The sequence below is a fragment of the Phocoena sinus genome, chromosome 7, assembly GCF_008692025.1.
Source record: "Phocoena sinus isolate mPhoSin1 chromosome 7, mPhoSin1.pri, whole genome shotgun sequence".
Lineage (NCBI taxonomy): Eukaryota > Metazoa > Chordata > Mammalia > Artiodactyla > Phocoenidae > Phocoena > Phocoena sinus.
Window position 1 is genome coordinate 20,640,446 of NC_045769.1, and position 27,994 is coordinate 20,668,439.

At 43.1% G+C, this 27,994-nt stretch overlaps 1 long non-coding RNA gene across 1 annotated transcript in view; it reads right to left on the reverse strand.

Moving 5' to 3' along the window:
* Nucleotides 1–27,955, reverse strand: part of LOC116756713 — a 48,509-nt gene extending 20,554 nt beyond the window's left edge. The window contains exon 1 of the long non-coding RNA XR_004350742.1: nt 27,750–27,955. This is a non-coding gene — a long non-coding RNA (uncharacterized LOC116756713). The remainder of the gene's footprint in view (nt 1–27,749) is intronic.
* Nucleotides 27,956–27,994: the final 39 nt, after the last annotated feature.

Consider the following 27,994-nt stretch of genomic DNA (forward strand, 5'->3'; position numbering starts at 1 on the left):
CCAGGATGTAGCTCTCCCCCTCCCCCTCCACGGAGACCTCCTCTGGAAGGGTCTCTCTTCAGGCTGGTAGAATGATTAGCGATTGTAACGACACCATCAGCGACACGCAGAACGATGGCTAACGTTCACTGGGTGCTTATTAGGCTCAAGGAGCTGTTGAGGATGAAGATGAGGTACCCGCATCAACACATTTCTGCCTCAGCCCAGGCCTACCTGGTAGGCGCTATTACTATTCCCATTTTACAGATGAAGAGCCTGAGACACGGAGAATTCAGAGACTTGATTAGAAAAAAACAAGGTCAGTCAGGAGCCTCAGGCACAAAGTTTAAGGGATTCACACACAAACTAATAAAATAATATTTTAATGCCACATTTTAAAATCCATATTGATGCAAAAACTCCATGACGAACAACATATCAAATTTAAAATAAAGACAGGACCAGTAGATTCCAGTCTAGTCTGTGTGGCTGCGGCTCTCCAGTCCCGTGCTGTGCTGCTCTGTTCAGCATCCATTTAGGGCTCAGGATGTGCTGAGCAGGGTGCCTGCTTTTGCCGGACGTACATCTCACTCATTCTCGTAGCCTGGTGGCTTCAGTAATCCTCACTGAAGAGATGGGAAAACTGACCCTGAGGGCCAAGGGCTTTCTCACTTTCTGTCCATTGTTTGCTTATGTGTGTGTCTGCCTTCAAAGAACAACAAACTCCAATGGAATCTCTAGCAGGACTGGATTCCAAGTTCCCTCTGAGTCCACTGCTCTTTCCATGAGTTCACAGCTGCCCTTGGTGACCAGGCCTCCTCTCCCTCCTTGGCCAGGAAAGGAAGCTGATGGACAGGAGGGGGGACCTCTTTGGGAGGCACAGGTCTCAGTGTGGGGTGGAGAGAGCAGGGAGGTTATGATTCCAGCAAGTCAGTTCTGACAAGCAAACTTCTGCTGTCTCCACCAAAGCCCCCCCGAGACACCTCAGGCTCAGCCTAAGTGGTCATCCTGCTCCAGCAGGATGCAAATGTACAAAAGACCCTTCTCTCCAGTTCCTCACCTGCCTGCCCAGGGCCACCTTGCCCACCAAGTCTCCCCCGCCGCTCCTTCTTGACTCAACAACACACAAGACACAGGCGTGCGTGTGCACATGCCTCCATCCCCACGTTTTTTTTGTTTTTTGTTTTTTTTTTTGCGGTACGCAGGCCTCTCACTGCTGTGGCCTCTCCCGTTGCGGAGCACAGGCTCCGGACGCGCAGGCTCAGCGGCCATGGCTCACGCGCCCAGCGGCTCCGCGGCATGTGGGATCTTGCCGGACCGGGGCACGAACCCGCGTGCCCTGCATCGACAGGCGGACTCTCAACCACTGCGCCACCAGGGAAGCTCTATCCCCACTTTTATCCAGGCTCCTCTAAGGAGGGGTCCCGAGCTTGCAGGGGGATGCAGGGAAATGTAGAGGGAGGTGGAAGACCCCAGAGCCAGAAGGCAGCTCTTGAAGAAAGAAAATGGAACCGCTCTGTTGTCACGCCCAAATCCAGGTCCCTGGAACAACCACGGTGTGGCACACACACCTGCTTGACTGTGCTCTCATTTGCCAGGAGCAACATTTTGGCACATTTAAGGCAGATGGGGAAGGAATTCTAAAGGGGTCAGGGAGGTGGGGTCAGGTGAAGTCATCTCCATCCATCCCTGTCTCTAAGAAGCTCAGACACCGTGGTCTCCCTCCCACTCCTGAGGCCCCATTGTAACATGTCTCCTGCTTACCCTGTGGCTGCCCCTTGACTTCTATCCACCGCTTCAACCTCACCTGTCTTCTAGGGTGGGAGAAAGGACAGGGGCTTTGCAGTCAGGCAGGGGTAATTTCAAATCCAGACTTTCCTTCCTACTCACTGTGCGGACTGGGACAAGCTGCTTGTACTCCCTCACTTGTTAAGTAAAATAGAATAATGGTGTCTATGTAAAGAACCTGGAACAGTTCTCAGCAAAATGAATACTAACCCCCTTGCCTGGCTTCTTTGAGGCCCTTTCAGCATGGCTGCATCTTGCCTGCCCTTAAGAGTGATAGAGGCCGTTTCAGAAACTTGTAAAGATCATCTTTAGCATTCAGCCTTCAGAGTAACTTCTTAGGTTTCCCCACCTGCACCCTGCCCCCAGCATGCAGGATCCAACACCCCTTTTTTAGTGAGTCATCAAGATGTGGACAAAACCAAGTATAGATTGTTTTAGAATCTTCACTCGAACTCACTTTGCCTCTTCTCGCCTATTAACTGCTCATGATGGAGGGCGAGGGGTATGATGGTGGTGTCTGCTTTCATACCCACAATGAAGAGGAAAACCAAACTCAGGAGGCAAGAGATATGTTTTGAACACTCGAGGGAGGGGGTCATACCGCTCACGCACACTGCCCCACACCTGAGTCATTGAGCATAAGGAGTGATGGAGATCTTACAAGGCACGATGCTAGGGCGTAAGGGCCACTCCATAAATAGCACTCCTTTTCCCACTAGAATTCTGAGCCAACAGAGGAATAAGAAGGAAGAAGAAAGCAGATGGAGAGCAAAATATTACCTTTGTTATGGTTAAAGCTGGTGAATGGGGCTTAGTCTGGGGACAAGTGGGTTTTCTCATTCTGAATCCCAGAATTGTGGGGAATTACCCACTTGTTACTGACCTTGCTGGGCCGAGGCAGGGTCCCCTGCAGGACAGATTCTGCCCCTGTAAAACTTGAGACCTAGAGGGGCAAGACAGAGCACGTGTTTCCCACATGTGGGCTCACTCCAAGAGAAACAGGACAAAGAAGGGACCAGGCTACACTTTCCCTTCCAAATTCACCAGATTAGGTCACTTCTCCTCCAGGGAAGGAGTGAGCAGATGAAGAGATGCCAAGAGTGTTACTCTAGTGGAGAACCCTTCACTTAGAAGGAAATATCAGGAACGAGGAAGATGCACTCAATGTCCCCCCAACCCCAATACAATTTTTTTCTTTCAATTTGATAGCAAGAGCAAAAGCAACAAATATATATGTGTGTGTGTGTGTGTGTGTGTGTGTGTGTGTGTGTGTGTATCTATTAATATGTAATCTGTTAGGTGTATATATGTATATGTATACATATACATATATGTATATATATACACACATATGTTATCTAAAAATTAGAAAATAATAGTAACTATCTTAATAGTTTTGTGAATAATAAATGCACTTGGCACTTAATAAATGCATTTAATAAATTCTAATCATTATAACAACTAGAACAGTAACTAAACACAGGAATAGGAGGCATTTGTTCACTCACATTGATTCAGTCACATTTACTAGGCAATGGAGGTTGACACAAATACACAGGTACACTTAAATCAAAGCAGAGTAAGAGAAGTACCAAAAAGAAGAGCTCAGCAGAGAGAGACTGATCCAGAAAGTCCCCATGGCCATGGTGACATGGGCAATAGATGTTCTGGAAAGACGTTCTTAGTCAAAGAAGTTGGAGCAGAAAGAGCGGTCCAGTCTGAATGAGCTGTTATATTCTTGAAGAAAGTAATGGGAAGCAAATTTTCACATTTTCATCCACATCCCACCGGGCTCTCTTTGGGCTTGTTTCCCCCCTCAGGTATAGGGAAAGTAGCAGCGGAGATGAGTTCGGCACATCCTTTCAATTAGAGACACTTTCAAATAGGGGCACCCTTCCAAACCACTCCTCCTAATGTCCGTGTTCTTGCCCCTGCATACGATGCTGTTTAGAGCTGACAGTTCATCTCCGTCTGGTTCTAGCACCTCCCTGCTAACGCCCATCCCTTAGTGGACAATTCTGTCTTCTCGCTGGTTTGTGTTTGCCTCTGTTCCTCTCTGATGCAGTCCCTCCAGGCCACAGCAACAGTCTACTCCCTCTCCCAGAGCCCACACCCTACCACGGCTGGTACCCTTTTATCAAACTGCGTCTCTGGGTGTTGGTGGTGCAGAGCAAGCTAATGTCAGCACTTCCAGCTCCCAAGCCAGTCCTTCTGGCCCCTTAACCACACACCATGCCTTCTCCTGACTTTCGCCCTGTGTGTCAGCACATTCTCAGTTTAAGCTAACCCAGCCACACTCCCCTGGAGACACATGAGAGCGCCTCCCTAGCCTAGATGCATACATTTTCTCATGGTTCAACAGAAACTGTGGCCACTGAGCTGTAGAAGGCTACAAGCCGCGTTAGAAAAACCAAAACAGAACCCTGTGAACCTGCACGAGTAAGGAGTAAGCAGTCCTTGCTGGGTTCTCTGTTTTGAGGTCCCCGGGCCCATGGAGGACACAAATTGGATATCCCAATGTCGAAGTCAGTTGAAAGTTGGCCGCTCACGTCCAATTCCTGTTTTATTCTAGTTGTGGCCTGGCAGAAACTTCAGCAGCCGCCTTTGACTGTGCCTTAAACTCAGCTACCAACACTCGTATCTGAGTCCTTTTTTCAGGTGTGAAATGGAATCTTCTTATCAAGGACCAAACTCAGCTTATTGATTTTCCAATATTGGGGGAGTGCTAGAAACAACTCCTTGACTTCGAATCTGCTCCAGGCAGACAGACAGGTCAATACAGAAAGTCGTTTGAAAGAGAAGACACCCACATGGTTTGTTATTTGGGTTAATACCACTCCTGCTCAGGGACAATGGTTCTAGGTCCAGAGTGAACTTGACTAAGGCAAAAGCATTAGAAAATCAGTCCTTAGAAATAAACAGTGTTCTCTATATCTTTTAGTGGAAACTGCTTTGGCTGGACATACCCATGAGAGATGACACTAGTTCTACCCAGAACGGCCATGCTGCTCACAACTAGTCACCCAGGCTTAACGTTCAGCATCATTCTGACTCCCTCCCCTCACTCATTTTCCACGTTCAGTTGGACAAACTCAGTTTGGCCGCACAGTATTCTTCCTTTCCAGTTCCATGGTGACCACCCAGCTGAGACCCTCCCGTTGACCTTCACCTGGATTATTGGAATAGCCTCCTCTTCCTCTGATTCTTCATTTCTTCCATCTCAACCCACCCAGCACTCTGAAACCAAATTTATTTTCCTGACTTTAATTCACTGTTAAATTATTTTAATTGTTCCACAGGTGCCCTCTGAAAGACCAAAAGTGTCCATTAACAGATGAATGGATAAAGAAGATGTGATATATATATGTGCATATACATATATATATATATACATACACACACACAAACTCACGCACAATGGAATACTACTCAGCCATAAAAAAGAAGAAGAATTTGCCATTTGCAGCAATATGGATAGACTTGGAGGGTATTATGTTAAGTGAAATAAGTCAGACAGAGAAAGACAAATACTGTATGATATCACTTATATGCGGAATCTAAAAAAGTACAACAAAATAGTGAATAAAACCAAAAAGAAGCAGATTCACAGATGTAGAGAACAAACTAGTGGTTACCAGTGGGGAGAAGGAAGGGGGAGGGGAAACATAGGGGTAGGGGGCAGAAAGGATATTATGGAATTATATGAAATCATGTGTGTGAAAGTTTTGAAAATTGTAAAGCACTATAGAATTTAAAGAATCTTTCATTCAATAAAAAACAAAAAAGACCAAACTCTTTAATTGGCATCCAATGCTTTCTAAAACCCTGCCATGCCCTTCCAGTCATGTGATGCTTCTCCTCTCCCTGGACCCCAAGATACAGTCAAGACCCATAACCCACCATTGCCCAAATTCCATCTTCCTGTGTCCTGACTTTCTTTTGTAGAAACCATCTTATTCTTCACCCCATCTTGCCCATATTATCTATCTATTGACTAAAACCCATCCCTTCAGATCTATTCTACAGTAGGAGCTATTTGTGATTGGCTGGCCCAGTACCCGTTTATTTGGGGATTTCACTTTTCTTCCACGTGCCTTTCACATGGTAGGCACCTGACCTCGCATGGCCAATGCAAGTATTCCATCTGCAAGCCAGAGTGATTGGTCTAGATTTGATGATGAGAGACATCCAGGAGTAATCAGGGTCTTCTGGAAGGTTGGACAGACGGGTGTTGGAGACGAGGCAGTCTGTGGGATAAGCGCTCCCAGCAGCCATCTTTCTTGGCACCCGGACAGAGTTGTGCCACTCAGCTCCAGGCTCTGCTCTACATGTTGGCTTCACTCTCAGGCAGAGTCCTGGTACCATTACAAGCCTTTGTATACATCTGTATGTGAGGTCAGATCTGCCTTTGGACTTACCAGTTGCATGGAGCAATAAAGTTTCCTGTTTCCTTTCAATAAATTTTTTTAAATAAATATTTCCCTTTAAAAAAAATAATTCTCTTTTTGCTTAAGTTGAAGTTTGGTTTCTGCCACTGATAAGTTAAAAGAGCCCTGAGCAGGACATTCCCCACGTTTTGTGACAGATACAAAGAGACATACACATATTCTGCCTTGTAGAATTTACCGGAGTGTATCATTTCTCCAGAGTATGCTGTAAACCACTCCAGGGCAGTATATCTTACACACATCTGTGTCCTCTGTGGTACCTAGTACATAACAGGACTTCAAACATACTGTTCACTTGGTTGAGTGAACAAGAAGATAAATATTAGACAAGCATAACCTGTTCCCTGACATGATTCTCACTGACCACACTCATCCATCCATAAACTCTGGAAATATCAAATACACATTTTGTTGCCAAGGACATTTCCAATCCGTAAAAATAAAATAACATTATCTATGTTTCCAGACTTTATGGATACCCTGTAGAATTCTAAGGAAAACATGACTTGGGGGTTTCATGGATTCAGCCTTTCCCACAAGCTCTGGGTCTGAGCTGAGTTAGCTGAGAGATGCTGTCTCAGCTCCAAGGGCCCTAGTAATTAATGCTCAAACTCTGCTGGACTTGGGAACCATATAACGGCTGAAAGAGGCTTTTAAAGATGACAGGGAAGAGGTCAGACCTCTTGAGGAGCACCCTGAAAAGGGAGTTAGCATCAGGATATCCACGTGAGGAGAAAACTAGCCAGACACAAGGGCCTGCCCGCCATATTTCCTACTCGCCAGGGCAAGGTTTCTACCTCATTCTACGAGAAGATGATCTGTTTATCTAAGGGGGTTTTAAGGAGTGCTTCAGCTTTTTTAGTGCTTGTGTCTTTTTCTAATTTCCTGTTTCTTCTCCCCACATTTGGGGTGGTCGGCCCATGCCTCTCGATGGGGCCCTTCTTTGGTGCTGGAAATACTGGGCCGGTGTTCGCTTCTGACTTTCTTGCCCAACCAGGCCCCATCTACCCCAAACCACCGTTCTTCCCTGTTCTTCAGAAAGAATCCAACAGCCCAGTGAGCAGCTGTTTCCAGTCAACTAGCCAAGTGGAAACTGGGTCAGAGCCCCAACATGCTGTGCTCCCTGGTGCCACTGAGGGTGGTGGGCAGACAGCACTCCAACTGCCATTCACTCCTCCCCTTCCCATGCTTGGCGGGAGAGCCCTTGATTCTCCCCATCTGACAGTACAGACCCCTCATTCCTTGCGTGTACCTAGGAGATAGGAAGGTGATTCCACACCTGACCAAACCTGTCCTCTTGCTTCATGGCAGCGAGGGGCAGAGGCTCCCCAGTTGGGAGCAGACATCATTGGTTGGGCGGGTGGGGGGCATGTCTTTCTCCCTGAGGTCAGACATCTTCCTACAAGAATGTCTTGCCTGCTCCTCAACAGGGTTACAATCTGGAAACTGGAATAATGTGATTTGAATGAAATTATTTCAGTCTTGTTCGTGTGAGTGCACACGGGTCCACCATGGATATTTGTGCATACAAGTGGGTGCACACACAGGTGAACATGCACGTGTGCCAGCCCTTATTTGCACACTACCTTGCACAGAAATGTGAAAGAAGAAGGAAAGTGGAAGAAAAGGATAGAAGGACCAATTCAGAAGAAAGACAAAGGTAGATAAAGACAAAGATCAAAAGAGGCATCCCTTCCCCCACCCTATCCTAGGCCCTTTTGCCTCCTTGAGAATCTCACACTAGAAAACTTTTCCTCCCTCTCTTCTGTTTACAATCTCTATTTTCTACTTCTTCCCTCTGTATATAAATATTCTTAAGTCTTGCCCCTCTACCCTTGCTGGGCTGTGATTGCAGGTCTCTGCTCTACTTTCTAGCCAGCCTTCCAGGAGCAGTCTTCACGCACTGATGCCTTGCGCTTACCCACTCTTGCCTCTCCAATCCATAGTAATCTACCTTTAGTCCCTACCATTACACTGAAAGGGTTCCAGCCAAGGGCACTGTAATGAACTGAATTGTGTCCCCCAAACAAAATTCTATTATTTGTTTTACTGGAATGTACTGGAACATCTCAGTTCCTCAGAATGTGGCTGTATTTGGAGATAGGGCCTTCCAAAGGGTGACTAAGTTAAAATGAGATCATAAAGGTAGGGCCCTAACCCAGTAGGACTGGTGTCCTTATAAGAAGAGGAGGAAGCGTCAGGAGTGCCTGCGCCAAGAGGAAAGGACATGCAAGAGTGCAACCAAGAAACGGCCATCTGCAAGCCAAAGAGAGAGGCTTCAGGAGAAACCAACCCGGCCAGTGCCTTGATATTGGACTTCCCACCTCCAGCACTATAAGACAATGAATTTCTGTTGTTTACCACCCAGTCTGTGGTACTTTGTATGGCAGCCCTAGCACACGAATACAGGCAGTAATGATGTTATTATCAAATTCAAAGAGTGCTTTGAGTCCTTGCCCGCTGAGTCTCCCTGGAGCCTGTGACACCGTTAGGACTCATGACCCCTGAAACTCTCCTCTGTTGGCTCTTGTGAGGTATCTCACCCCTGATTTTTCTTCCACCACTGGCTACACTTTTCAGTTCCCTATACATGCTCATCACTTTCCCTACATTTGCATGGCTTCCCGGGGCTCTAACCTCAGCCACCTTCTCTCCTTACTATGTATTTTGCACTGAATCACCCAACCAAATCCATGACTGCAGCCGCCTCCGTGTGCGATGACCATGACGTCTAAATCTCCCGCCCAGACCACTCTCCTCCCGTGTGCACAAGCATCCCCTGAAAATCACCACCGGATGACATGAGGTTAAACTTCACATGACAAATAGCAAACTTATTGTGTATCCCTCCTGTCCCTCAAATTTTATTCCCCTCCTATTGCTGTAGCCAGTAGATTTATAACTGCCCCAAATGGAAATCCTTGTCTTTTCCTAAACTTCCTTCTTAACGCCCCATATTTAATTGGTAAACAAATCTTATTGCATCTCCCTCTTTGCTATGGGCTGAATGTTTGTGTCCCTCCAAAATGCATATTGAAAGCTTAATCCTCAATATGGTGGTATTTGGAGATGAGGCCTTTGGGAGGTAATTAGATTATAAAGGTGGAGCCCTCATGATGAAATCAGTGCCCTTCTAAGAAGAAAATCAGCCTTCTCTCACTCTCCTTCATGTAAGGACGCAGGGAGAAGGCAACAACCAGGAAGCAGGCTCTCACCAGACTCCAGATGTGCTGGCTCCTTGACTTCCCAGCCTTCAAAACTATGAGAAACAAATGTTTATTGCTTAAGCCATCCAGTCTATGGTAATTTGTTATAACAGCCTGGACTAAGATACTCTTAAACGTCTCTCAAATTGTTTGTTTCACCCACGCTTATCTCTATTTCTCTGCTCACTTTAGGGTTCTTATCATTTTTTACGGGGATTATTGGAACAATTTCTAATAATTATTGAAATAATTATTGGAATAATAGTAATATTGGTCCCATGTCTTCACTCTCATTTCCTTTATTTTATCCTCACTCTTGGACCAAAAGAGTGAACTCTATAAAATATAAGATAATCTTAACAATAGGCTGCTTAAAAATCTTTCAGAGGCTCTACAGAGTCAAAGTTAGCCCTTCTGCATGGAAAAACAGTCCTTTGCAAGGTAGCCCTGCCAACCTCTCCAGGCTGTGCTCCCAGATTTCTCTGTGTTTCCCCCAAACCCAGCTCCTCCAAGTGCCTGAACTCACTGTGCTCTGTCACAGGCTGCCTCACACCTAAAGGCTTCGTACATGATGTCTCCTCTCTCTGGAATGTCCTACCTCCACCGTCCAGAAGACTTCTCAACCTCCATCAGATCTACACCTAAATGCTATCTCCTCTGTGAAGACTTTCCTAACATTCTTGGAACTGACTTAAAGGATACCCTTTTGTCATACATGATACCTGGCACATTTCTTTAATAATATTGTTTTATAATTGTGTGTATGTCTGGCTTCCAAACCAGAACAGTGTCTGCTAAGCCAGTGGGCTTGCAACCCATAGCAAATATTTGTTAAGTGGATGAGTGAGCAAAAAGAAAACCAGATAAACAGTGATTCGAACAAGAGAGAAAAGGGCCACAAACCCAAAGACATGAGATGCACTGAGGCTTTGAGACAAATGAGTCAGAAAACAGAAAAATTGCCAGGTTGCAGCAGCATCAGTACTCAGCATAGTATCTCTAGGGGTTGGGGGTAGAATCAGGGAGAAAGAAAGCAGTGAACTAGAGAGGAAAGTCTGTATGGACCCATAATTGTGGTGAAAATGGTAGCAGCCTGAACTATAATTACAATAAGGAATTACTGGCTGTTAAACTAACTTGATGCAATGTAACTCATTAATTGGTTTTTCAATAATGAAAGCCTTGGTCTCTGTGGCCTGGGAGAGTGGAGTTAGTTCCAAAAGGAAAGTAAGGAGAGAAACATTTCATTGCAACATCAAGATCTTTCTAGCAATAAATCTGCCTCTTACAAGCTCTGCAACCTTGAATAAGTTACTTAACCTCTCTGAGCCCAGTTTCCTCACTGTAAAATGGGCACCATAACAATGTATACCTGAACATAAATATTATAATGATATCATGTGTTTAGTGGATTATAAGCCCTCAGTGCATATTGACTTTTATTAGGAGTGAAAGTTCTCCATTAACTGAAACTTTTAGAACAATTGTGGACTATCAACTAAGAGCAGATATTTTTCTTTTTGCTTTCTCTCTCACATTACACTCATTTGTATATCTTATCCCCAGTAGACTATTAATTTTTGAGGGCATGGTAGGTATATGTTTTATTTTGGTAATCTCCAGGTTCCCTGGACATAGGAAGCATTTGATAAATATGGATTGGGGGATGGAGACCATTTAAGCATCAGAGAAAAGACTGGATTAGGTCACCTTCAAAGTTTGCTTAGATGCTAAAACTCTCTGATTCATTCATTTATTCATTCATTTACTCAACAAATGTCATTGAGTGGCAGCCATGTGCCATGCAAAGCCTAGCTGCGGGAGGTACGATGGATTACAAACGCAGACATGGTCTCTGTCTATTGATTCTGTGTCCCTGTTAGGTTAAAGAGCTGAACGTTACCTAAACTTCACTCTTTATCCCTTGAGCTGTGTAAATGCTAGTACTGCAGTTCTTTGTTTTGTTCCCACAAACCGCTCGCTCACTTTTTTTTTTTTTTTTTTTTTTTTTTTTTTTATGCGTTACGCGGGCCTCTCACTGTTGTGGCCTCTCCCGTTGCGGAGGACAGGCTCCGGACGCGCAGGCTCAGCGGCCATGGCTCACGGGCCCAGCCGCTCCGCGGCATGTGGGATCCTCCCAGACCGGGGCACGAACCCGTGTCCCCTGCATCGGCAGGCGGACTCTCAACCACTGCGCCACCAGGGAAGCCCTCGCTCACTTTATATTACCCTGGAAAGTCACTTAGGAGGAGAAATACCAAAGAGGAACAAAGTGGGAGTGGCTATTTTCCAAAGCACACAGTTGTTTTCAGAAATGCAAATCCAGACCTCTTAGATAATAAGGAAAGATATCTTTATAGTAGCACAAAGTCTAGGAAGGTCTCCAATTAGTGCTAACCTCTTCCTTTATACTTTGATGGTCCACCCTCAAAGCCTCAATGCAAGACAGAGTTTGAGAGGTGGACACATGACCTTAGAAAGGGTGACCTCCTGGTGCATAGAATTTAAACTCAAGGGTGGAAAATCCAAGTGGATTTTCCATAGAACCATATGCTCAGATGTAGAGGCCCTTCCATGTAAAGGTAATGTAACAAATTCCATGAGTTAATAAAGGATGCAAGCCATTCTCTGGAGAATCCCAGGGGCTGTGCATATTTTTTGTTTGTTTTTTTACTTAGAACACAAGTCTTTAACCCCTGCGGGTCATAAATGGCCTTTGAGGATCTGTGAAGTCCTAAAATTGCATGCAGAATTAAGCATGTAGGTTTTTCTTAGGGAGAAGCTTTATAGCTTACATGAGATTCCCAAAGTGATCTGTGGCCCTCCAAAATCTCATGTTAATAGCAGACTTATTACTGAGCAGTTATTCTGAGTTGGAGGCAAATGGAAGGTTCAGGAATGCATTCCCATGGTGTTCACAACAACCAGGTCAATCAAACTCTCACCTGCTTCTTAGCACATCTCCCATAATTCTTCCAGGAAGTTTTATTCAAAGAACCCTGAGTATTCTGTAGCATTCAGTGTATCATAGCACTGAGAGAGCTGTGTGGAGAGGTTGACTTACTAGAAATTGACCTTCTGCCAAAGGACACAAATGGCTCATGTTGACCCACAAGGAGGGGATATCACAGGAACAAATACTACAACTCCTCTCTATCCCTCAGTCACTCGCCGAGGTTCCTTATTTCCTGAATTTAATGGAAGCCAGAGGACAGGAGAGAGCATTGATGTAGGCCATAAGGTCAGCTTCCGTAAAGTGTAGAATAGATCTGGAAGGGGAAACTGAAGATGTTCCAGCACTGTTTGTGTGTGTGTGTGTGTGTGTGTGTGTGTGTGTGTGTGAGACCTACATGTAGGGGGTAAGTAATCTAAATTTAGATCTACTAATCTTTACCTCTGACAAGTTAAGCCACAGGAAATGGGATAAATAAGGGACTCAGTTTCTTTCTCACCTCACAGTGTCAAAGTCACTGCAGTTAGGAGCTTCCCCATGTGTTCGTCCCTAAGACTGACAACAACCCCATAGAGTAAAAAATGGGTAGATCCAGGAATGGAAACCAGGTCAGTGTGATTCCAAACCCATGCACTTTTCACTACATCTTGACACCTCAAAATGGGAAAGATACTTGGAGAGCTTGTGCAGAAGGTGCTCTTGGAGCTGGGTTCTTCTGCTTGGGGGGAGGTAGATGGGTGAGTGATGGAGGGCACAGACTCCAGGGCCAAATTTTATAGGACTGAGCCAAGTGTGGGTACTGTTTGAACAAAAACTGTTTTCACGTCAGCTATGTGTATGAACACTAGCTCCTGCTCACACACATAACACAGTCACAAACACACAGCCTGCTGCAAGAAACGCATTGAGAATGGGTAAGGACAGGGCCAGAGAGAAGAGCATGATGGGCTAGTGGGAAAATTGTAGAGGAAACCCTAGTATTGAACGACTCCAACAATATTCACCAAAGAGAAAGGTAAGCATAATATGAACAGAATTTTAAGTCATCACACACATATATAATAATTCAGGCTCTGCAGATGCAAAGACCAATACAGTTGATGTCTAGCATAGTACTGAGCTCTTTAAAAAGCTCAGTAATTGCACTCAATGTCGAGAGGTTAACAGTGATGGCCTGTTTTCTTCTAGTTGGATTATTTTGGCCCGTACCAAAACAGCACCCTGGTTGGTAGAATCCACGTTTCTCAAGGCTTTGTTGGTCCTATCTATGGTAACAACAACTCCCGAGTCCTCCCCATATCCTGTCTCTTTGTCCTGCAGTTCCTCCTCCATCCCGGGTAGTGAAAATGGGAGTAATGTACCTAAAAGGCAAATCTCACTACCCAGCCATGTGTTTGTCTTTGTTATGCCATGAGCTGGCTGTGTAACATTGGGCCAGGCCAGTCTCACTGTGGACCTCAGTTTCCTCATCTGTAAATAAAAGGGTTGGACTAATGCTCTCTGTCTCCATGTTTGGTCACTCTATGTCTTATACCTCTCCTAACATTTTGGTTCCCTAAGGCCTACACACATGTGTAATGGCTTCACATAATGGGCACCCTATAAACACTTGGAAACTACAGGGCTCATCTCGGTTCAACAAATATCTCTCCAGTCAAATTCTCACTGTGTACTTAGCTCTTGTATTGCTCCATTCAAGTTTATCCCACCAAAGTTCATTTCCAATAACAATCTTCAATTTGATTACTGCCAGGAAATACTTAAGGCTTTCTAATCCTTTCTAGGACTTTTAGTCTCCTGGATTCCTGTGTGTATTTTTTATGCCACTCCCACGTTCCAGCCTCAGTAAGAGTGTAGGTAACTCCGTGTACAAAAACTTAGTTATTTCCAAGTTATTGAATATTCTGTCTCCATTTCAAAAATTCCCTTCTCACCCTTCTCTGCCAATCATATTCTGGGTTTCTCTGGCAAACGCGGTCATGATCCTGTCCACACATGCTGCCTACTTGAAACATTCCAAGACTAGCCCTTGATGACTCCGGTCACTTCTGTTTCTTCTATCACTTTGCTAATCAGATATTTTATTATCTCTCCCCTCTTGCTCCTCTGTGGCGCTTCGAGCTTATGCCTGTCATGTTGGTTATATCTGTGGGACTGAGGCAAGTTTTATTTTATTTTTTATTAAGTTTTCTGCTCGAGCTATATTTCTCCATTAGACAATGAGTTGCTTAAAAACTCAACCACATAGTTTCCTTCCTCTGTGATTCTGAAGAATGCCAAGAGCACAGCCCTGTCCTTTGGGTGGGAAAAAGAAAGTGCAACCTGGAGAAAACCAAGGACAGGGCCAAAGGACACACATACAATGGCGTGCTCATCCGCCAGCGTGATTATATTGTTCATTTACAATATCACTACATTTTATTTAGTGTGTAAATTAGCGTGGTTCCAAAAGCAAAAACCAAACAAAAGGTATACTCAAAAGAGTGCCATTCCCTACATCACTATGCATCCTTTCCCCTCCATTTCCCCATATCCCTTACAGGTAACACATTTTATTCATTTTGGCTTTATCTTTCCTCTGTTTCTTTGGCAAAATTAAACAGATATTGTATATATGTATATTTTCTTCGTTCTTACACACAAGGTAGCATGATATACATTGCATGTGTACTCTTACTCCTTGCTTTTTTGGCTTAATAATATATCATGAAAGTCACTCCATACTAGGCATAGAGATCTTCCCCCTTTCTTTTACAGCTCCGTAGCCCGTAGTTTACTCGGTCTACTATGTATGTATAGACACTTAGGTTGTTTCCAGTATTTTGGAATTATAAACAATGCTGCAGTGAAGAACTGTGTGCATATGTATTTTCATATTGTCTGATGTATACCTTCAGTCCCAGAGGATGGATAGTTAGATCAAGACATAAACACATATGCAGTTTTGTCAGGTATTCTCAACTTCCCCTTCAAAGTGCTCTATCATTTTTCATTCCTACTAGCAATGGGAGCGTTTGTTTCCTCTGAGCTTTGTCAATAGAGTATGTCAAGTGTTTTTAATTTTTTTTCCTATTTTGATAGGTAAAAACGGTATCTCGTATATTTAAATTTTTTCTCTTATTTTGAGAAAAGCTGAACATCTTTTTATATATTTCAGGACCATTTACAAACTCTTTTGGACATATATTTTGTTCATTAAAATGATTTTTTTCCCTCAATTTTAAAAGTTCTTTATATTTTGGGGATATTAACTCTTTATCTGTTATATATATAGATATGTTTTCTCCCAGTTTGTCACTTGGCTTTTGAATTTGTTGCTTATGGCTCTGACCACACAAAGTTGTTGTTTTTAAATTTAATATACTCAATTTATTATTATCATTATTACTATTACAGCAGGATTTTAAGTGATAGTTAGACTCAGATCAGATCTATGTTAAAAATTAATTTACTCATGTTTTCTTCTAACTAGACTCTCTAACTTATAAGATTTTATTTTTTATACTTTTTAACCTCTGATACATTTGAAGTTTTTTTAGTATATGTTTTAAGGTATAGATTTCATCTTATCTTTTTTTCAAATGCCTATCAATGATCAGAGCTTTTACCATATACCAAAATTTTGTATGTATACGGTGTGTTCCTGGATTATATTTTATTTCACCGATTGGTCTATCTACTTAAGTAGCAGGTCCACACTGGTGTAATTACAGAAACTTTAGAATATATTTAGAATTGGAGCAGAGCTAATCCTTCATAGTAGCTCATTTTCATTTCCTAACACTTTTCTAGTTATTGTTTTATGTTCCTTTTTTCTATATAAATTTTAGTATCAATTTCTCTCTGAATTTTTTTAAATACGATATTTTTATTAGGATTGTATTCAATGTGTAAATTAACTAAGGGAGAAATGACATCTTTAAGATACTGAGACACCCTAAGCAAAAATAAAGGCTGCCTTTCTATTTGTTCAAGTCTACCTTCATATCTTTAAGGCAGGTTTAAAGTCTCTCCTTTGAATTTTGAACTTCCTGCATGTGTTGATTCGAACCCCTTTCTATTTTCACCAAGGAAAATGGAAAACAACTATACTCATGAAACCAAGCTGATTCGACTGACCCTACCATTAAAACCAGAAGTAATCATGGATAGTTCCTGGGGCATGTGTATTAAGAGTGTACTGAGTTCCCATACCCACTTCCAGTACAGCTGAGAGATCTAACCAAAACCTTGGTTAAATCATCATCCCTTAGCCTCTTCTACTGCAAACCAAAACCTCCTCTGCTTCAGAGGAAGAAGTGGAAATTTCTTAAACCCTCAGATTTGGGGTCAAAGTCTAAAACTATTCAAAGTCCAGACATTTATTTACACAAAGTCCCTGACTGCTTAATTCATACTTCCAACAAAAGAGCAGGTTGTTACAGTGGGAGACCTTGGAGTTTTCTTCAATTAATCCCTCTCCCTTCCCAAGAGCATTCCCACCTACCTTATCACTCCCATCCAGTGACGTATCCAATCCCACATCAAGTACTACTGATTCTATCACCAAAATAAATTTCCAAAATTTATTTCCTTCTCTCAATCTCCCTACTCTCCACCTAAGTCATCATAGCATTATCTATACTACTAGATTCTGTGCTTTCTACTTTTACATTACTTTTTTTTTTTTTTAAAGGTCTCTCTGAGTGTCGTCTGGAGAATAGGTTGTGGTTGGAGGTTAATTATGTTTATCACTGTTTGAAGGTTCTTATTGTGATTCTCTCTGCCTAGTGTATCACTGCAACCTCATCCCTCACTGTTCACGTGACTGGCTTCTTCTCAATATGTAGGTCCCTGCATATGTACTAAAGTGCCATCTTCTCAGAGAAGCCTTCCCTGACCACCCTAGATGAAGAGGTACCTGCTATTCTCTGTCCTTGAATTTTGTTTCTTTCTTTCATGATATTTTATGAAGTTAAAATTAATTAATTAATTGTGCCCTCTATTGAATGATAAATTCCAGGAAGACAGAGGCCATGTTTGATTCGTTCACCTCTGACACAGTATCTCAGCACCATAGTGTCTAGTAAGTAGTACCATGTGCTCAGTAAATATTTATCAAATGAATAAATAATTCTGGGTGGGAAAGAAAGCATTGAACTATCGGATCTTTCCGGATGTAGAGTGTTTGGTCCCACCATTGAGGGTAGAGTTGGCAAAATTGTTTCTCCTATCTTGAGACTTCCGGGAAAGCTAAGCCTGGTCAAAGATTTGAGCGCCCTTTCAAGTTGCACTCCAGTGCAACCCTAACAGGAGCGTATTTCCTCATGCCTAGGGAACTTGCAAGACATTTCTGAGTTCCCATACTCACAGCTCTGAACAGATTCTTCCTGGGAAAATTTAAGTCCAGCACAAGTCAGTAGCTGCTCTGTTATATTTTTCTCTCTTTTACTCTCTTTGAAAAAGTAGTTGTTTTCATTTAAAAAGGAAAAATACAAACAAGAAGATAACATAAAGGTCAAAACTTCAGACCCTGGATTTAATTGCTTGGAGCAAAAAGAAAAGCATTTGACTATACCAGCAGTGAGCTCTTGTGTGTGTGGGGGCGGGGGCGGAGGGTGTGATGCCCCACCTCTCAGTTCTCCCTGACAGCCACTTTCAATAAATTCATGTGGCCTCAATCAAAGATGCTGTAGACCATTTTCTTTCTCACTCACTGTGTAACTAGGGATCAGATAATTTAGGAGATTCCTTTTGAAGAAACATCTGGAACCCTGGAACTGGCCCATTAAGTTCTCACTCATTCCCTCTCTCTCTCTCTCTCTCTCTCTCATCCTCATCTTCCTTTGAAGAGGCTGTTCTGGCTTGAAGCTTTCTAACCCAGAATTTTTGACTCTGAGACATTTCGCTCAGTTCCCTGGAGTCATTTACAAATAAACCCACTAGGCAAAATCTCATTGCTGGGAACCCATGGTGGCTTCAGTCATCTGTTTATGGGGATCTGGTATCCTTAGGGAAGAAACTGGCTCAAAGGAAAACTTGCGTGGGGCCGAACGTGACTTGAGAGTGGAATGGTCTCAGGTAAGACTTCTACAGTCATATGTTGTATGTATCGTATCAGCTTCTCAGGAACTCACAGGATTCTAAAGGAATCCTAGAAAGGAGGTGGGAAAGAATGTCATGATATCTTTCCACTGATGTGAAAGCAATATTCTTGGGAAAGAAAAGAATGGCTCTGAATTCATACAAAAAGGCAACGGGTAGGACTAGAAGCATAGACCACACTTCACGGTGCTCACTTTATGTTGTTCACGATCTCACCCTAAGCTTGGGTCCTAAAGCCAATCAGCCATGGCAGGGGTGATGAGCTCTGTCTCTCCACCTGAGCCCAGGATCCTTGCTGGCAAGAATACTGAGGTTCCACTGGGTCTCCAGAAAATCGTGTTCCAGCACTGGGCAAGAAACACAGTGTGGCAGGTTTGCATGAATGTCCCCAGTCGTCACCCTGCCCTATACCTAGGCCCCTTCTCATGAAACTGAAAAATTCTCCCACAGCGGGTGGTGCAAAATCCCTACTGCTGAGGTCAGCCATGTGGATTGCTTGGCCAACAGCAGTGATGATGTGCCAATCACAAGCCTAGGCTTCAAGAGGCCACGCATGTTTTCGTTTGCTTTCTCGTGCCTCCGCCATGACCCCGAGAAAGACAAAGACGCACTTGAGCTAGCCCACTAATCCTGGGAAGAGGATGAGAAACGTGTGAAACCAAACTGACTCAGCCAGGCTCTGCCTGGTCAGCCAAACTCCAGCCACCTCCCAGACGTAGGAGCAAGCCCAGCCTACATCAGCTGAACTCCACAGATGTTTGAGAAATAAATGTTTATTGTTCCACGCCACTGCGAATTTGCGGTTGTTTGCTCCATATCAAAAGTTAACTGATCACAGAGCTAAAAATTAAAGCTCATGAGAAGCTCTATATTTGAATAACAATACCTCATAGTCATAGAGCATTCCTAGGTTTTCTAAATAGTTAATACAGTATATCTTATTGGGCTTTCTTGATAGCCCTGTGAAGTGGGTAAGAAAGGACTTATTATTTCCATTTTATAGCTGAGGATACTAAGGTGCAAAAAAGTAAAATTAGTTTGGCCCAAGTGACATAGATAAAGGAGTAGAAGCCACAGCTTCCTCATCGTTGTCTCATCATTCCCCTTCCCACTTGTACGTAAGGGAAAAAGATGAACGTACACGTAACCGGCTGGCATCATATAATCGGAAGAGTATGCTGAAAGGAAATTTGGGTGAAAAAAATTGACTGCTTGTTTAATGGAATGGATTCCTCTGGCAAAAAAGTCCTGGGACAAGTGGGTCATGAGTAACATTTCAAAAAGAATAGAATTATGGCACAGAAGGGGGCAGAAGAGACAAAAGTCTCTGAGTTCAGGAAGGTTGTATAGCCAGTATATATATAGTCTCTTGGTGTTGGCAATATGCCGGGAACCCTGCTAGAAATCTGACATGCACTATCTCATTAACCTTCACAGTAACACCAAGAAGATTGTAACATAACACAATGTAACATAATATGATACAATCTCCAGAAATTAAGCAATAAAACAGCATGCCAAAACTCACACAGCAAGTGGCAGTGGGTTGAAGCCCAAGTCTGTCTGCCTCCTGCATTGGATCCTCTGTCTCTGGTTGAGAGTGAGAGAAGCGGGAAAAAAGCCAACCCAAATAAGCCGAGAAGAGGAAGGAAGTAAGAGAGCTGGAGTGGAAGAGTGGCTGGAGGCTGGAAAAGCTTTCTGAAGATAATGAACTGCAAAGGAAACCTACTTTCTGCCCACGTGTTGACTCCTGATTACATCGTTAGAAACTCAGTGGCTCATAGGACCCCCTTCCAAGTCAGTTGAACCTGTATGTACCACACAGCCCTCTCCAAAGAGTAAAAAGCCCATCGTTGAGCAGCATCCCCTTTCTCTCTCCTCTTTGTCCCTCTCAGCCTGCTGTAGCACTTGAGTGGCTTTTCTTCCGTGGTGCTGTTATAACTCGAGACTACGTGGTATAATGGAAAAAGCAGTTTGAGCAATTTAACATTCCTGGGTTCAAAACCTAGCTGGATTTAGTAGCTGTGTGTCCTTGAGTGGGTGACTTAACTCCTCTGAGCCTCAGGAATAATAATAGTGTCTGCCTCATAGGAGCCTAGGGGAACTCAAAGAGATTCCCCACGTTTATGCTGTACACTTTAGAAGGATGCCCCTATGTGCACCTCACACTTAAAGTGCAGGGAGTTATGCCCTACTTTCTTGATCCTGGGGAGAGTATCTGCATAAATTATTTGAAGCTTTATGCATGGGAAATTTGTCTATTCTCCCCATTTCTTTATTTATTCAATCATTTATTTACAGTATAGATTCATGGATGTTTATCTTATGCTTTGGTTTATAATCTGATACTACTTTATTTATTTTATGCTCAAATTGTTCCAGCTTTGGATGTTGAGAGTTTTTCAGTTGACCTTTGTGTCCCTTTCGTAAACCCCCATTTGTTTGGGGATTTGGGGTTTTTTTTTAATTGAGGCTTTATTAGAGGGCATTATAAGATGCTCTAGACTCTTCTTGTATACTGCTTGCCCCTAGCTCTGGAAGTAGCCATTCCTTCAAGGACTCCTGGTTCTAGTTATTAGAAATCAAAATCTGGGTGTTGGGTATGCTCATTGCTACTTGAATGTCATTGCTTCTAGGTCAACCCTCTCGGTGGACAGAGCTAGGAAGTGCATATTTGTGTACTAACGTGTGCTTACACACATATCTATAATTACAAATATGTATAAAGCTAAACATAAGTTCATACTGATGGCACCATCTCTCACCCAGTACCACATCGTTTGTTCAACTCTTCCCTGTTACTTATCTGTAAACTCTCACTGCAATAGTGAGAAACCTGACTCTTGCCGTCCTCCATCCATTTATTTATTTGTTTAATCTCAGTACATGAATTATCTGAAAATAAAGACATTTTATTCTTTCCAACTTGGGTGTCTTTCATCTCTTTTTCTTGCTTTTTAATATTTCGTTAGAATAAATTATTTTTTAAGATAAGTACAAGATGAACAATTTTGTTATAATGTGTGACTTAATAAAACACTTACAAGAAGCCAGGCCATTTAAATTTGTATCTGGAATCCAATCATTACTGAAATTTCAAGTAAAGTGCCCAGGAGTTAGAACTTTACAGACTCATTTATGTGCCAGATTTATCAACTTGAGCTTATAATACAGTGGTAAATACCATCAGATCCCAGGACCCTGGATCAGCGAACATATAAGCTCCAAAAGGAAGCATTTCCCAATTTCATTGTGTCCATTCTCATTATCTTTGCTTTCTTTCTCACTCTTTTCATGGATCTCCATCTGTCTCCTTTCCCCTCACTCTCCATCTCTCCACTCCTTCCACTTTTTCCTTTTTTGCTTCTTTTCCCTTTTCTCCTGTTTTCTCTGCTTCTCTGTCGTTCTTTCCCAGATGACCACTTTCCCTAATCTCTCCACTTCCCAACTCTTGCTCATACCTCAGCTTGCAGATGTGTCACGTCATTCCTCTTTCCACTGCTGATTCCCTTCCTTTTTAATGCCACACCCAAGGGTCTGTCCAATCTTTGCTGTCCTAACCAACTCTCTGTTGCTCTCTCCCAACCTAGTCTTCTCAACTTCTGGGCAGGCTGGGATAAAATATTCTTATCCTGCTGCAAAGTCTTCCACAGGCTTAAGTCCCACTGATGTGAACCCAATCAACCTAAAATTTCTTCCCCTCATTCTCTTAAATCTCACCATTTTAACCATAGAAGGAAGTGATTCTCAGGTCTTGGAGAGCATAAGAGGATCCATTATGTCTTGGTAGAGCTTAGGAATCTACTTATCTAACAAGTCTGTCCCAGGTAAGTTTGATACAGATGGAATGCAGACCCCATGTAGAGAATCACTGCTATGAGAAAGGGTGGGGGAAGGGAGGAGTGTGCGCTTTTCAATATGCTGCAAAATGAGTTCCAAGGTCTGGCATCTAGTCCCAGATCCATTCCATTAGCAGATGACCCAGCTTACTTAATCATGCCTCATATCCTCATAGATAATGGGGCTAATACCATCTACCTTACATGTTTCATGGAGTTATGAGACATCAATGAGTTAATTACTCTGAAAGCCTTTTGAAAAACATAAACTGTTCAACACATGCCATAGTAATATAAAAATCTCAAAGCACACAATAACTTCAGAGCTTCCTTCATTACTTGAAAAAGCTTTTGAAGCTACTATAAATTCTGAAGGAAGTCAAAATGGCATTGCATGCCTCTTAATATTGGGTATAGGCTATATTAATCTTTCTCAAACTAATCATATACAAATCACCATCTTATGAAAGGCAGATTTGACTCAGAGATATGGGCTGGGTCCTGAGACTTTGCAGTTCTAACAAGCTCCAAGGTGAGCCTGATGCTGTGGGCTGATGAACTACACTTTGAACAGTGAAAGGGTTTATGCTCTAACTAGAGAAGGCTGGAACAGGTTGCCAAAAAGATGGTGTAATTCAATTTGGCTCTTGAGAGAAGGAGGAGGGGAAGAAAAGAGTAAGAGCTCAGGCTCTCTCCAGAGTCCCATTCTTGAGGCACTGGTGTCAGAGAAAGAACAGCCTTTCCTTAGACCAGGCTCCCCAGGGAACTTGGTGCAGGAGGAAAAGGTAAGGGGCTCTGCTTCCCTGCCTTCCTGAGGAGGAGCTAATGTCAACAGACAGGGTACAGAGGTGACAGAGCTGTGAAGTCCCCAGAGAACACAGCACTGAAAGCCCACAGGATTTAGTTCTTAGAGAAACCTTTGTAGTGACCCAGCTGTGCAAAAGCAGCTCAAATGTAGCAGATCTGTCCTAGTTGACAGGAGATCATCCTTTACTAAATCCACAGAAAGAGGCTATAGACCTTGTTGTGCGCTCAAGTGAGATGTCCATAAAAGCAAGCATGAGGTCTTTACATCAGAAAGAAATACAAACATCTATGCTGGCTCTTTAATTTTTTACCCCGCTGTCTATATCAGGTCCACTCTCTACTCTTCCCTACCCTGCATATTCCCTGGGATGCTAAGCTTTACGGAACTGTCTCATTGGGTTCCCTTGTCTTCTGGCTCTGGTTGGGTTCTACCAATGGGAGGCTCCAACAGGAGATCACAGGAGGGAGGAGAGAGGTCGGGGTATTTATTTCCTGGGCACCGCCCTGCTGAGCTATGGGTTGGCAGTGACTGCCCTCTCTATTGAAGGCCACAGCTCCTGCCAGGTTCTTCTCTACTACAGCCATGGCTGTCATCTCTGGGTTCTGGAAATCACTGCTCTCCCTGAGCCCCTTCAGACCTTGGTATGTGAATAGCACCCCACCATTGCCAGACCTGGGTTGATTCACCATCTCTGGTAGATTTCCCGTAAACCTCCCAAAATCTTATAAATAGTGCCTTTATTTAAACTCTCCTTTTTACTCTGTGTGTTTCATTTCCAGACCTATTCTGGTGCAATATCCACAACCAGAACAATCTCACAATATGGTGACCGGGAAGTTCCCTGTATTTAAATGGCTCTCATGGAGGTAGGAATACCAGAGAGAGGAAAAAATCGAGGCTATCAGTGTTAGCGTAGAGAGAGTGAAATGGGGAGAAGAAGCTGAGGCTTGGGAGAGCTTCAGGATTAATGAGAGGAAGCAAGATGGTGCAGTGACCTATGAATGCGCCATTAAGAATTTAAGCCCTTTTTTCTTCTGCTGTTTTCACATTTGCTATCCCCCCATTTCCTATGTTCATCTTTAGCGAACTGAATTAGGCTTTCTTGAAGGCTGAGCGAATCAGCCTCCTGGTTTCTTTGTCCTTCACATCAGAAGCCCAAGCTCTGGGCCAGAGCTCCCTAGGTTCAAGCCCATATTCACATGAGTTGGAAGAAGGATCAGGTGTATAAGTGAATGGGATGCTCTTTGGAAGCCGTGGATGCAAAAGATGGCTGGAGGCGACTGGACACTCAGAGGGCCCCAGATACAATAATTGGGATCTTGAACTTCTGTGCTTAACTGCCTGAGTTTTAATTCTAGTTCTGCTGCTTCTTGCTGTTTGACCTTCAGCTCCTTACTTCACCTTTTTGAACATCGGCAACCACATCTGTGAAAAGCTGTTAATAATTTAACCTAGATCCCACACTGGGAATTAAACGATATAATCCACGCACAGAACTTGCTGCAGCGCCTGGCACCTAGCACACGCTCAGTAGACTTCAGCTTGTACTCATGTTATTATCACACTGTCATTATCATCAACGTCATTATTAACGTTACAATCATTGAAATGATATAGATGAAGTTAGAAGAGCTTCCCGTAAATCCCACCTAAATTCCACAATCCCATTTACCCATTTTGTCAAAATTGGAAGGTTTTTGTTTTCATTTTATTCTGCCCCTGAGTCTCCAAGGCAATGTAGTCATGACCTGTTCTGTGCCTCGGTTTCCTCAAGTTCCTGCAGAAGTTTAGGACTAGAGTGGAAAGATGGCAGATAGGGGCCTTGAGTTGCCTGAGAAGGGTTTCCCAAGGACACAACAAGGGCAGCAAAGGAGGAAGAAGCACACAGGTATGGAAGGAAAGGTATAGAAGAAAACATTTTTTAAGTTGGTGACAGGGTATGTACCCTCTTCTTTCTAGGAGCGAAACCATATATTTTTCTCTTATTAAGGCATTCCATGTATATCTGCAATAGTTCCCTTACTTTATGAGTCTTTACACCAAAGAAGTTGGGCCCAGGCCTTGGACTCTTCAAATTTTAGCCCCCACCCTAAGGTCAAGACACCAGGGTGAGTAAGTGAAAGAAATTCCCAGCAGAGACCTTTTCTTTGGGGTGAGAATTCTTCTCATAGGCTGAGCCAGCTGCCCTGCTTAGCCCCGGATTCATCTTGGCTCACCCTCTAGTCTGTACATCTGCACATCCATACATCTGGGAAGCTCAGAAAAGAACTCAAGTGGGACAAGATGCCAGGAGACACCAGAAGAATCTAGACTTCTGGTGGCCTTTTCTTGCCTCTCCCAGTCTAATGGAAATGCTTGCCTCCCTCAGTGGCAATGGAGGAGTGGCAATGGAGATAAATGGGCTGCATAATGAAATCTTTAGTTTTTTTTTTTTTTGTATGTACATAAACAGTTAATACTCGACTCTACACCTCAGTCCCTTTAGGAATGGAAGAATATCTAAACTCAGAGATCTCTTCCTTTTTATTGAACCATAGAAACTCAATTTTGACAATAATATAGTTGACCACAAGGAAACAACAGTATTTGGTGTGTTTCTACCAAACACCAATATTATGTTTCAGGTAAGAAGCAAAGTTTCATTTATGGAAAAGCGACGTATCCAAGTGAAAACTCATTGATCTATTCCAGGCAAATTTGGGGGGTTGGGAGGGGGTTACCAAGATTGTTCAATGGAAGCCTTCATTTCCCACAGATACAACAATGACAACTAACAAACAAGCACCAAGAAATCCTGTGAACAGACCTAAGCAATGTTTTGAAAATTATTGAGTTGAAGCGATTGCCTCCTAGCTCCACAGACTAAAAAGCCCGGTTGATACCGGCTAATGACTCTCAATCCTGCAGACCAGGACAGACTCTCAGATCACGGCATAACTAATCTGTTCAGCGTGACGCTCAGTGTCTCACTGCTCCTTGTCACTTCCTTTTTAAAATATAAGTAAATAAAATATGGTAACTGACATCAAATGCCTAGAGTTAGAATTTCCTCATTCTGGCTTTGACAGATTTCCAGTATTTACCCCAAAAGGTAACATTGATTAGGTAAGATGGAGAGGACTTGAATTCTAAAAATAGTTTCCAATGGTTTTTGTGAAAACAGCTCAAGTCTTTCTTAGCTACAATTCAATATGAGACCAAAACATGACTTGGCTGCTAGAAAGGAAATCCAGTCGCAGGCAGTACTAATAAAAGCGTAATTGTATGTTGGAGGGAAGTGATAGGTTTAGCACTGCCTAGTTCCACCTAGTGTTAAGTCAGAGGTGCCTCATTTGGGTGTGTGTGTGGGGGTGCGGAGAAGGGCATTGACAAGCCTGAACATATCTGTAGAGGATGGCTAGTCGCGTAATGATAGCAAAAGAAAGAAATTGAAGAACACAGGAATGTTTAACAGAAAGCCTGATGGTATCTTCAAACATTGTAAGGGCAAAAATAATTAGGTTGTAATAATAATAACTATATCTACCAAGAATAAGACCTTCTGCCTCATGGGACATGAGTTCCTGTCACTGGTAAGTACTTAACAGATATGAGCTCCTAAAATGTAACACATTTCCTTTATTTTCTACATTATATTATATAACAACAGCAACAGCAAGAGCTGATGCTACATCCCAGGCACTCTTTAAGTAGTAACCCGTTTAATTCCCATGACATCCTGTAATCTCCCTGTTTTTAAAATTTTTATACTTTAAATTGGAGTATAGTTGATTAACAATGTTGTGTTAGTTTCAGATGTACAGCAAGTGAGTCCCAGAGAGGTTAATAACTTGTCTAAGTTCCATGCCAAGTCAGGGGAGGAGCTGAGTATAGCTCCTTATATCTATTCCCTTACATCTACTCTTGGGAAATTATTTTAAGAGATAAATTTATTCTCTCTAATTTTCTGAGGAAAAACTAAAGCTAAAGTAGCATGTTCTCAGACAAAATGACTACTAAAGTATGAAGATCCCTGATAGACTGGTTAGTTTGGAGAAGATATAATCAAATATAGAGAAAGAAATCAACCCAGAGACATTCCTAACATCACTCAGCTAGTTAATTTTTGAGCCAGGATTAGAACCAAAATTTTAAAATTCCCAGTGCAGTGCTCTTACACTGCTTCAGGCTGAGTCCCGTGGAGAAGACATGATGCAGAGGCTCCCTATAAAAGCAGAGGGGACCAGCCAATGGGCCTGACCTTGCCCTTCCATCAGGCCAACATCTGGGCATCCAGAGGGAGACAGTGTATTAGAAAACACGGCAGCTTTATGGTATATAACACACACCGCTACCCAGTGGGAGAGATACAGACCCAATAGACAGGAACCCCAAATGCTTCATTTGTACTCCACTGGGCTTCAGTACATGCTTTGTGGGCTGCAAGGGGATGAAGGTACAGTAGGGAGGGTTGGTGTAATCTAGATATAGACAGAAGAAGGACAGAGGCATGGAGAGGAACAAATATGAATTCTGAGCAAATTACATCCCCATGTGACAATTTACTTCCAAAGCCCAACATCTTTCTGGCAACACCCCAGTATCATTCGTATGTTCCAGAGACTTAATTAGTTTGTGCAAGGTAAAGGGTGATCCCGGACTCACCTAGAGTGGAATGAAAAATCTTCCCACGCTGTCCACCTACCATCACCTGAAGTGACATAGATTGTTGTGCCTGTCCGGCATCTCCTCCCCTGGGAACAGCCTTTTTTTCCCTTAGATGAGCCATCATGTGGTTTGGAAGAGGCTGCCCTTAACCCTTGGTTCTAGGGTTGGAAACCTTGATGAGACTGGCCTAATAAAAAGGCCCTATTCCACTGACTACTGTGATTACCTCACAGGAGGCACCA